The 11,566-nt window shown below is 40.1% G+C and overlaps 1 long non-coding RNA gene across 1 annotated transcript; it reads right to left on the reverse strand.

Annotated features, from left to right (window-relative positions):
- Positions 1-10,534: 10,534 nt before the first annotated feature.
- LOC113945327 lies at positions 10,535-11,532 on the reverse strand. Its single transcript, XR_003527046.1, has 2 exons — positions 11,128-11,532; positions 10,535-10,810 (listed from the first exon to the last, which is right to left on the reverse strand). It is a non-coding gene; the product is annotated as an uncharacterized LOC113945327 (long non-coding RNA).
- Between the last annotated feature and the right edge of the window lie 34 nt (positions 11,533-11,566).

Here is an 11,566-nt window from a genome sequence, read left to right on the forward strand (position 1 = left end):
CTTGAGCCAGAGAAAGGAAAATCTAGATGCTCTGGCTAAATTTATACCAGAGGTGTAGAGCTGGGGGTAGATGAATATTCTCCAATAGTTAATATTAAAGTGAAACGTCTTTCAGTGTTTTGTGCTGTGTAGTCATTATTTCAATGAGATAGGGTTGACCATGCTCGTTTTTATTTGTGATTACACTGAACACCTAACCTGTATTTACTGCAGGTTAATAACCTCATGGAAAGCCAAGCAGTTTCAGTTTTTGAACCCCGGAAAGTATTTAATGTAATTATAGTTCCTCTTAAAAAAACTAACAGCTTGAAAACATCGGAAAACTGCAGAGTGGATAAGTACTTGAATACTGCTGCTATGATTGTTTTTCCCATAATGTATCTCTTTTAAATAAAGAAACTTCATTATTGGCATGATAATCAAGTAAGACATTAAACTTCAAGCCTGTTAACAAGGAGGATATTGTCTCATATTATATATAAATTAGAGTTTATGCATTACATTTAGTAATTTACAATTATTGTCTACAAGCAATTACATTTACAGTAAACAGGTTGTAACAACAGTACTAAGACAGCCTTGATTCCTATAAACTAGTGTCCTACACCTTCTCCAAAATCACCTCCGCTATCTGGTTTTCCTGTTACATAAATCCCTCTGCTGTTGTACCCATAGTTGCCTCTCCCTTATCTTACTGCCTTCCACCATAAGATCCTTTTATTCTTTTCAGATCATTAGCTCACCTACTGCAGAAGTTCCCTGATATATCCACCAGACAATCAGCTCCCTCCTATGTTCCCCTTCTAAATTTTATTTAGGCTGCCAGGTGAAGAAAAGTCTGCAAGGACTGGCTGGCAATTGCTAAGTGGTTAGCCAGGTAATGGGCATGTGTGCTACCAAACACCAAATCCCACATGAACTGACATTCCTGCCCACAGCAGCAACAACAGCACAGTCTCTGTCCTCCATCTAGGAGGAAGTTCATAAAATCTGTAACAATTTACATCTTTGAGACTTCTAACAAATTTATTTTAAGAAGATGGTCACTGGACTAAAAAGTTAATGTGAAAGGAGAACTGGCAAAGCAGATAGGATGACCATGCCAGCTTCACATGTGAAGAAAAACAGACTAAATGTGACTTTCCTACTTGTAAATTGAAATGTGAAACTTGAAAAGGAGGAGGAGTTCTTTTTAGTTCTTCATATCTTTTTTATATGCAATGGAACCTTAAATATCCAGTGTGGTCAAGATCTGTTTCCCGAAAGACTCCTGACTATTATATTGCCTGCCTCTCTGCCTGGAAATTTAGGATATAAACTTCTGAAACCTTACCATTGTTTTTCTTAGCACATTGCTGCTGAGAAATTTCAAAGGCATTTTCTCTGGTGTAGAATAAAACCAAATGGAGAAGACAAAATGAAAAATACAGCATTTTTCATTAATTTGTGGATGTAAAAATACAAGACAGTGGGGTTGCCTTGAACTCCTACACTTGGGAAGGAATTTGGTCAGCTGAGTGTTCAGAGAATTTTGTGGCTGCTTAGTCTTAAAACACACTGTGGGAAGGCAGAGAAATTGCTGGTTGCACAGTCCAGAATTTTCAAATATAAAGGAACAAATATTCAAATAACGTGTCTGCCCCCATTATTTTGTTTGAATCTCCCTGAAAATACATACTCCCTGTCTCGCTCTCACACACAAATATGCTTTATCATCAGACACATCAGTTCCTATTGCAACTGGACTTTTTGAGGACAAATGTATATCATAAAACCATTTTTATGTGGGGCACTTTTACTACTGTAGTCTCAGCAGAGGCTCAGGATTGAATAAACATGAAAATTGAAATGCCTTTGTATTCAGAATGATGCTCACTCATCCTTGGTCAGCGTTGAAAGAAGGTAAACACAGAGGAGCATATACTGATAGTAGTGCTGTAACTGCCTGTAGACAAAATCAGGATTTTTCTTCAGCCACTTGCTATCCAGCAGAATCCCCAAAAAAGTGAAATGGTGTCACGGTGTATTGTTTGTGCTGCCAATTTTTGCCATGATTGTACTGCAGAATCTGTTGTACTGTAAACCTGACACTCTGAGGGCAACCAAGACATATTTAACGAGAATAAAAAAAGTAACATTCAATAAAACAGGAGAACAATGGAAATTTTCCATGATATATTACACACAAGAATGATATATAACAAATTCCTGTAAAATATTCTAAGGCCAAAGACCAGTCAGGTCAGGACCCTTCCATGCTGTGGGCTGTAAAAGCATTTAGCAAATTACTCTTCTTTCCCCAAAGACTTAAGTTGATGTAGCAGGCAGTTGGGGGAAAAGGAGAAGGACATAATGCCACAGAAGAAGGCAGAATAAATGGGAGATAGTAACACAACTTCCAACATAAATAGTTCTTACTGAAATTATTCTTTCTTATATTTGAGAACCAAGTGTTAAAAAGTCATGTTTGTGCTTGGACCTTATTAGATAAACAAGTTTCAGATTCACCTGGTGAGCATATTGAAATGAAAGTAGTAAATAAATTATTTAACTAAAAAACAGTCTTGTATGTATTGTTAATTATTCCAAGAAGTATTTTCCATGTTTACAAAAACTGATGACATTTTAAACTAACCACTGATAATAAATGCCATACAACTGGCCATAGAGAAGGCTGCTCATAGTATGTTGTGCATTCCTGGTTGATTATTTTTTCTTTCCTTTTGTTTGTTTGTTTTTGTTTGTTTGGTTGGTTGATCTTGGTTTGGTTTTTCCACACACACACTTTAATTTAAATGGTGCCTTGAAGATTGTATTATTTCATTCAGCCTATCAGATTTTTTCTGTAGAAGAGATATTGATTTTTGTATTAGTCAATGGAAAGCCCAAGCAATGCCACAGTACACAACAATAGCAGACAGCAAAAGAACAGAACAGAATAATGTTAATTTAAGAGGGAAATGCGAGCTAAGTAGAGCAATGACAAAATCTAGCAGGTAACCAGATGTTTGGGTTAAGACAATATGCCCAGTGATGAAAGTTATCTGCGACAGAAGAGGGAGCTCTCACTGCACCGGCCCCGCCAGCCGGGAGAGGTGGGGCGCCTTTTCCAGCTGAGGCTGTGAAGGTGGTGGTGCCCATTCCCTCCTCCTTTATTTTCTCTTCTGAATATGATTCAATGCAGTTTTCATATTAGTCCTTATAGATAGCTATAGCAGAATTCTTCACAGAAAATTAAAGTCAGATATGAGCAATGGATGAAACTCAGTAACGCTTCCCAAGTCTAGTGGTCAGAGGGATATTTTCCTGAGTTAGGAAGGCACATAATATCCCCATAGCGATGTCTGTTTCTTCCTGTATTTGCACAAAACCCAAACACACTGAGAAAAGTATTATGGCATAAATAATAACAAATATCGACTGTGTTTATGATAACAGAGAATGCAGACTGAAGGCTGAACTCACTGAATTTAATTAGAAGATCTGACCTCATTGTGTTGAATGAAACAGTGACAGCGTGATTTTACAAACCTCCTCAGAGTAGCTGTTACCTCTATAGATCACCCTTTCTTTTTTAATAAGTTGTTCCATGTGACTAAGAAAGTAGTCAAAGGTTAACATAGATAAATAGCTGTGTATTATCCTCCATATATTATGCCTAATTAAGCCTAAGGTCTCAATTACAGACACACCAGTGATATTCTTGTTTGTTTGTTTACTCATTTGTATTGTTTTGAAGATAACTATTTCCAAATAAGCAGAAGAGAATGAAATACTTAAGATTCAATGTGACCCTCTGAAAAAACAGGCCAGAATAATCTAGATATTTGGTGTAAAAATAAATTCTAAGCTAGAGACACTAAAGGCTTGTTGTGATGTAGGTGTTGTGACATTATGAGATGCTCTAGAGCATTTTCCTAATCCTCAGATACCTCTCCAGAAGGAGACAGAATCTTATATTTCAGCCCATGAATCGTGGCCCATCAGTCCACAGTGTTTGCAGGACTGCTTACAAATCTGGAGCAGATCCTATGATGAACCAATAACTTACAGCAGCAATGGACCTACAGTATCTTCACCAGCTGAGTACCTGCTCAATCTTTTCTTCAGCCAGTGCTATCCACTTGCAGCATATCCAAGGATACATTGAAGAACAATAGAATGTGGGTTCAATTGCCACTCTCGATTCTCTATTATGTGAAATATTTGTTGCTGACACATAAGGTCCCAGGGAAGGTAGGTGCAATATATGCATCCACACAGCATCAACTTGTAAAAGACCATAAGAACTAAGTGTTAGAGTAAGTCGCCTAAAGCTTCCCTTCCACACTGTACTCCATACTATTTACTTAGGAGCTAGATTATAGGAATGTCATTTCACATGTAATTGCAGGACTGAACATCTGCCCTAGAGGCTGAATTCAAGAAATAGTGCCAGGGAGAAGTATGTTAAGAAACTGTAAACAAGAACTTCTACATGTGCTGGCAGGAATTAACTTTTCTGTATTTTATACATATATATATGTATGTGTGTGTGTGTGTGGGGGGGTGTAGGTATATTCAAAAAACCCTATGACTGCTTGCACTATTACAGTTTTTTATCTGTTTAGTTTTACAAGAATTCTAACCAGCAACACAAATTTAAATATCATAAAAACTCCTAGAAAACCGGGAAACACACCATTTACAAAGATTTTGAATGTTGTAGTTATTCCCAGTGCAGATGGACTAAAATTACGGAGCAATACAGAGTATGTATGCCCATTATCTGTGCATGTACTATGCTGAAAACTTAATTTTTTTTTAAGTCCTCCTATACATTCAGTCTTCCACTATTTATTTGCATAATTTCAACTCTTCTTCTTCTTCTTTTTTTTTTAATCATGTGTTTGGCATGCTTGTATCTGACTTGTATATTGGTCTATTTTTGAAATATTGTCCCATACTCTTGACATAAAAGTCTTTTACATCTGGCACCTGTGCAGGTGCACAGGTCTTTGCCAGTTTTTGATAAATATGAAAGTTTTTTAGGGAAGCATGAATCCAAAAATAATTTTATCAGAAGAGTATCGGATTGTTGAAGACTGAGTGGTAGTACTTAAAAAGATGACACAGGGACCTTTGTAACACAGATTTGTTGTTCTTCTCTGATCAGAAGTCTAAGTTTGGATCACCAATGTGATTTACACAGTATATCCCTTCCATTACTTGCAGGACAGACACTAGCTCATACTTGCCTGGAGATGTCTAAACCTTTGACTTACAGCAGCCATTTGGATTCCTTTGCCAGAGCATGTAGCTTGTGCATATGTGCAACTCTCCCCAGTCTTCAGTGACTGGGCTACCAAATCCTCTCCCTAAGCATACTTTGCTGTTGCATACTATCAACAAAACTTGTTTCTACTCATTATTCCTAGTAATACCTTTTTGGTGGTGCTTTGTAAAGCAGCAGGCACTGTAATCCATGCACCCTATGAACTTACCTACTGTGATCAGCCTTAAGGACCTCTACGAGAATGAAATACTCCATTTTTACAGTCAACTACCTGAGTTCATTGTTAATTTGTGAATTCCAAAAAGCACTAATCTGTGCCTACTAGATGTATAATTTCCTTCAAGAGAAGATCTAACAGAAATCTTGGAGGAATTCCATGTTATCACTAGTATATGGGACAAATCCAGAAACAAAAACACAGCTTGATTTGTACATCTATCTTTCCATAACTTACATTTTTGTTTTTTCTTATTAGCGAAGTCTGCAGTACTTCAGCCAGCTTTCATTTTTTATTTACCTCCCTATTTTTAACAATTTTTCTGCCCTACACTTTTTTTCTGGTAATTAATGTTGCAGTTCATTGTCAGTGATTGTATGCCAAGGTAGTATGATTTCTTACAAATAGGCATTGCTTTCTACAATTTTACATCTTAACTCCTTAGAAACGTTTACAGTCTTTTTCACTCCTACCAAATGCTCCTCCCATGTTCTTCCTATTGTCTTGTCAGTACACTTGAAACCTGATACTCCCTGCCAGTCCATCCTGAGGACAACCTCCAGGAACAGTTCTTTAAACACAATGCACCAAATTATCTCTTCCAATCTTCTCATTACCATTGAAGACAACTCTCAGGTAACAAATGCGTTGGCTGTTCTAACACCTTCCCTCTTTATATTTTATGCATCACCTTGTTAAGCCATTAGAAATCCCCGTAAAGGAGGGTTTACACTATCAGTTATACTGGTTGGAATTTTCCTCAGCTTCATTTTTTACTTCCTTTATCAAGCATTCAAAAGTCATGGCACCCATGTGTTGCTCGCTTCACTTCCCAAGGAGATAACAGAAGACCAGCTGATACACAGAAGCCTAAAGGAGTCCCAGCTGAGTATTTGTAGCTACAGATGCTTCTATAATCTCATCTGCCACCATCAGTTATTATTACATGATGATTTGAGTGCACCACAGCTTTATTTTTCATCTCTAAAGGTAAAATATCATCTCTGTTACCTAGTAAGTGTGGCAACACAAAATAAATAAACTCTGTGCACAGACTCTGTGTTCTTTCTTACCAGTATCTTGCAGAACAAAACAACCAAATAACAACCTATCAAAATTGCTAGGGATTGAACTGTTATTATTATTAATACCTTGGGGTTTTTATCATGTCCTTAGGTAAGCGCGGACTGCTGCAACAAATGTTCATGTAAGTGTGCCCCAAGCTTAGTGGGATTCTGGATTTCTCATCTGCTAGCTGATGTTTAAAATCCTGCAGGATATTTTTTTTTCTTCCTTTCAGTAAAGGAAGCTTTTCATTAAGGAAAGTAATTTTAGATTCTCAGTCTAAATATATGCAGTTTTATATGAGCTGATGTCTCCAGCCCATCAAATATCTGGGAAGTTCTTTATGTCAGCTTGTTTTAATAGCTGCTGATGCTGGCCCTAGTGGATCAGCACACACTTATGCATAGCCAATTCTGTTTCAGATAAGACATCACTGCCTCCATATAACCAACAAATATTATCAAGCTTGGGATCCACCTGGGAATCAGATTCTCTCACCTAGCCTCTTAGGTCCATGGCAAGTAACTCAGAGCTGAAACTCCTCTAGTTTTTCACTCAGTTAATTAGCAGTCTCTCCAAGCATGTGTCTATATATGAGGCTGGCAATTAACAGCTGCTACTTTTAATAAGACTCTAATTTTTGCTTTCACATTTGTAAATATATAAATACATCTGTTGTAGTCTTATCCATCATGCTATTGACCTTCTCCTACAGATTGTGAAGTTCTCTGTGTTAAACTGTTCTTCAACCTTCTTTTCCTAGAGGATTTGATCATTTTTTTGCAGTTTCCTTTTTACTGATGGATTCATGTGAGGTATAGAAATTGTCAAGGGATCTCCAGAGCAAAAAGTAGAGAAACTGATGATAGACTCCTGTGGCAGTTTAAGCCACATTAGAAAATCCAAAATCCAATTTCCAGGCCTCCCCCACCCCTCCCCATGATTTATCTCTACACTGAAGAGAGAATTTTCAGGTCAGAGGTTTCTATAGGGGGAAGAGGAAGTATTTACATTTATTTTACACAAATAGATACTATATATATATATTATTAGACTTCTACCAGTCCTTTTAAGCCCCTCCCTGAAACTTTAGTCCAGGAGAAGCTTTTCAAGGCTGATATGTAACACAGTCTCTCTCTCATGGGAGTGTTCAGGGCGCCCTGAACACTCCCTCACCAACCTTCAGCTGTTTGCCGAAGTCCCTTCTTCTTACGAAGTCCAAGAAGGTAGCTCTGAGTCCTTTCTCCTCGGTCCCATGTCAGTCTCTGCTGTGTCATTCTCTCTCTCTCAGTCTCATACCTCGGTTCTGTAGGCTGCTGTAGTGTAGCTTATTGATGTACGCGTCCTGGAATGTTGATTCCTCCTCCAGGTTTTCGGCTGTCCTGCGTTTAAATCACTGTGAAGGACATCCTCTGGGCCTCTCTCTGGTCCATCTCTAATTTTGCCTGGGATTCTTCTCCTGAGCGCCGAGCTGTTTCGTTATCAGCTCGTCCACTTGGCTTTGCTTCATATGCTGAGCCTCTCCTCCACTTTACAGTGGAGGGAAAAAAAAGGGCTCCCTCCACAGCTTAACTGTGAAAGCAGGGCGGGGAAGGAGGGCTTGGCTGCAAGGCCTGCCTTGTCCCTCCTCGCTTACCAGTTGTTTGTGAGTCTCATCCCTCACAAACACTCACTCGCTCCAATGCTGCCTCTAACTCTGACCTAGGCAGAGTTGGGGGGCCGCAGGGCTCCCCTCTCCCCCAGAGGGAGAAGAAGGAGCCCAGCCACCCCCTGGCCTTCTACACCTACACTCAGCAGACACCAACAACAGAAAAACTGCCAGCAGCTTCCAGTGGCTGTGTATATATGATTTTTAGCAGAAGCGAACAAGACTAGTGGTGATTGGCCTTCCAGGGAACACTGCCCTGGCAACCAATCACCTCTGAGCCCCTGACTCCCAGGGGGGCCATCTCAAACCATGACAACTCCTTAATGTACACAAATACAAATTTTCCTTCTTATAGTACAAACTCGACTTCCTACAGAGGTTTTCAAAGCTGCATCTGGGTAGGACTCAGATCACCTCGTTAAGTCATTAGCTTTGTTGCTGTCTCAGAAACCTTGTTTTGGTCCAGAGTATTTTGAAATCTTTTGTTTTGAGGATTTTTTTTATTTTTTTTCTTAAATCCCAGGTGACTTTTCTAAAAATAATTCTGAGCCATGGGCCTGGGAATTGGCTAATGGTAGAAAAAATGTTAAGTAGAATTTGACCAGAAAATCCACTTTCAACATTCTCCCCTCTCTCTATTTTCTTTCTTCTTTATAGTATAAAGGAAGACTGACTGATCTGTCAGGAACTGTAGGGAAAACAGGAGAATCTTGAATAGAATTTATATGAAGTATTCGATCCCCTCCTATGACAACTTAAGAGGCATAGTCATTTCACTTGAAGATGGGAGACAGGTATGAAAGGATTATCCAGAGTTCTTTCGGTGATTTAAGAAAGGCTGCCCTACTTAGCAGGATAGTTAGCCTTTCTGGTACTTGAACTGGGGGATATTAAAGAAAAAGTACCCAGGGAAGCCTTAGGAAGTAAGGAATTATGAGGACTTCCAGTGGAGAGCACCTAAGAAATCAATAAAATATTCCAGAAGTTCCTCCAAGCTATGAGAAGAAGGAAACTTCTGAGGAAAAAAAACTAGGGATCTAATGTCAAATATCTGACAGAAACCCAAAAGACAGCAACATTGACTTCAGACTCTTCTGATCTCTACACCTAACTTCTTAATGGGAAGGTTAATGGAATGTGAAAACCAGGAGTGTTTTCTCTGGGAGCACTAAGGGAAAGAATCATGCTTGGAGGTACTGTATTAGGCACGGCTCCCATGTTTCCCCGACTCATACGACCACAGTTGCTACAACTCCTGTCTGTCCATCGCACTTTGGGTAGACCAAAGCACTATGCAGTGCTGAATATCGCTCATGGGTGGTGATACTCATCCCACAGGATTTCTGATACCATCCCACTGTGGTTTGGGCTCTGCCTCCAGGTCTTGATTTCCTTCCTTAGCTTCAAGCGAGCATCAGGAAAAAGGGTCTCCTAGGATTCTCTAGAACTACGGTGTGCATGGTGAGCACTGAACCCTAAGCTGCCATGTGATTAATGGAAGGGCTGACCTCCTGACCTGCAGAAAGGCATTTAGGAGAGGGTAACCCACAGAAGGCAGCATAGATGGTCTAGCTTTGTCAAAGACTCTGCACCCTGGCACTGAAATAAGCAATGTGGGAAAGGTGGCTTTAGGCATTTAAATAAGGCAAGAAAACAGTGCTGGAGCTTTGAAAACTGATTAAGCAAGTAGAATGCAGAGCTGAGTCACTCTGTATTTGTCTCTCCATGTGCACGTGTACATATATAGATACATATTTTTGTAAGTGTGCGTGTGTGTTCGAGTAAGGATATGAAAAAAAGAGGTATACAGTTCCAAAATCCACTGCAATAACGAATTGTGAGCTGAAGCTGTCACATCATATGAAACAGATCAAGAGAACACGTGAAGACGCACTCACAGATATTTTAGAACTTCTCTTCAGTGTTTCGCTCACATTTGGTAACATTTAAATCTGATATCCTTTATGGCTTTTTTTTTTTCCCTCTGAAACCGACATGAAGCAATGTTTGATGAAAATGCAAAAATTCTTGGCTAGCAAAAGATTTTTTTTTTATCTTCCAAAGTCATATAATGCAGATTCATGCAGTGGAAAAAACGTTGATGTTCTCATGAATAAAAGAAGGATTAGGAAGATTAAAATGCACACCACTGGACTCATTGAAAAAAGGCTCAAGTATGATATAGCTTTCTGCACAGCTTTGCCTTGAGGATCACAGCTGAAACTGTTCTTGTCTTTATTTTTGGGTAGTTCAGAGAGACGCTGGGTCCAGATCCCCCATACTGAGCTTTTCATAAAAGTTGCAGTAAAAAAGGACATTGCAAATAGAATGCTGCTGAGTGAATGATCAAATTTTATTTTATTTATTTATTTTTGTTATTACAGCCAGATGTTGCCTCAGGAAGTTGAAACAAGGAGTCAGGAACTGACAGTTTAATAATTAAATTGGGAAAGTTGGCAGGCCTCCTGCTACTTCCTCTAATACATAGCATCTATGAATGAAAGTGTGCAGTATCCCAGTGGCACTTCTTCCGAACTGGCTCATCTGTTACTGGGTAATGATTTTCTGTCGAGGCAACAGCAATGCACAGGGCCTATTACACCAGCTACATAAAGTTAAAAAGACATTATGAATAAAGCATTCACCATGGCTTTTACCAACATTTCTACACAAGACTGCCTAACGCTGACATGTGTTTATTAACACTTAATAATGTTTACATAATTCTTCCTTGAGCTCATTACAGCTGTCAAAAATCTGAATAGAGGGTGTTTTTGCCTATGTTTAACTCTTGAAGACTTTGCAGTCCCTAAGCTGAGATAAGCAGCAGCAGAGAGGATGCTGAAGGCCCAACCGGTTGCTGTGCTGCCAGGGTGGAAGGCTTAGAGCCAGCTGCCCATCTGAACCTGAGCATCATCGCACCTTTCCTCCCTTTTTTGGGATTTCTTCCCTAGCAGGCATTCTTAACGTTTCTCACTGCATGCTCCCGGGGCTGTCCTTCCGGCCCACACACTTGTGGAAGGCATGGAGAATCACTCCAGCTGTCAAGACAAGAGGAGGCACACCGGCACCGAAGGCACGACAAGTAGGTGCCAGGCTGGGCTGAGAGTTTGCTGGAAAAAAAAACTTTATTCAGAGGCTGCGGGCAGAGCAGCTAAAACACAGAGCACTTGCAGGGTGAGGGTCCGTCCCGTGCCCCTGCCCCTTGCACTGGGAGGGATGGGGGCCGGAGGGACGACTCCTCTGGCCGGGCGGGACCGCGATCCTGCTCGACCTGAGAACGGACCGGGATCGGGGGACGAGCCCCTAGGGCCGCCGTGCCCTGTCCCGCCCCTCACCTGCCCCCTCCGCAGAGCCCCCG

The sequence above is a fragment of the Corapipo altera genome, unplaced genomic scaffold (genome assembly GCF_003945725.1).
Source record: "Corapipo altera isolate COAL_440 unplaced genomic scaffold, ASM394572v1 44, whole genome shotgun sequence".
In the NCBI taxonomy this organism is placed as follows: domain Eukaryota; kingdom Metazoa; phylum Chordata; class Aves; order Passeriformes; family Pipridae; genus Corapipo; species Corapipo altera.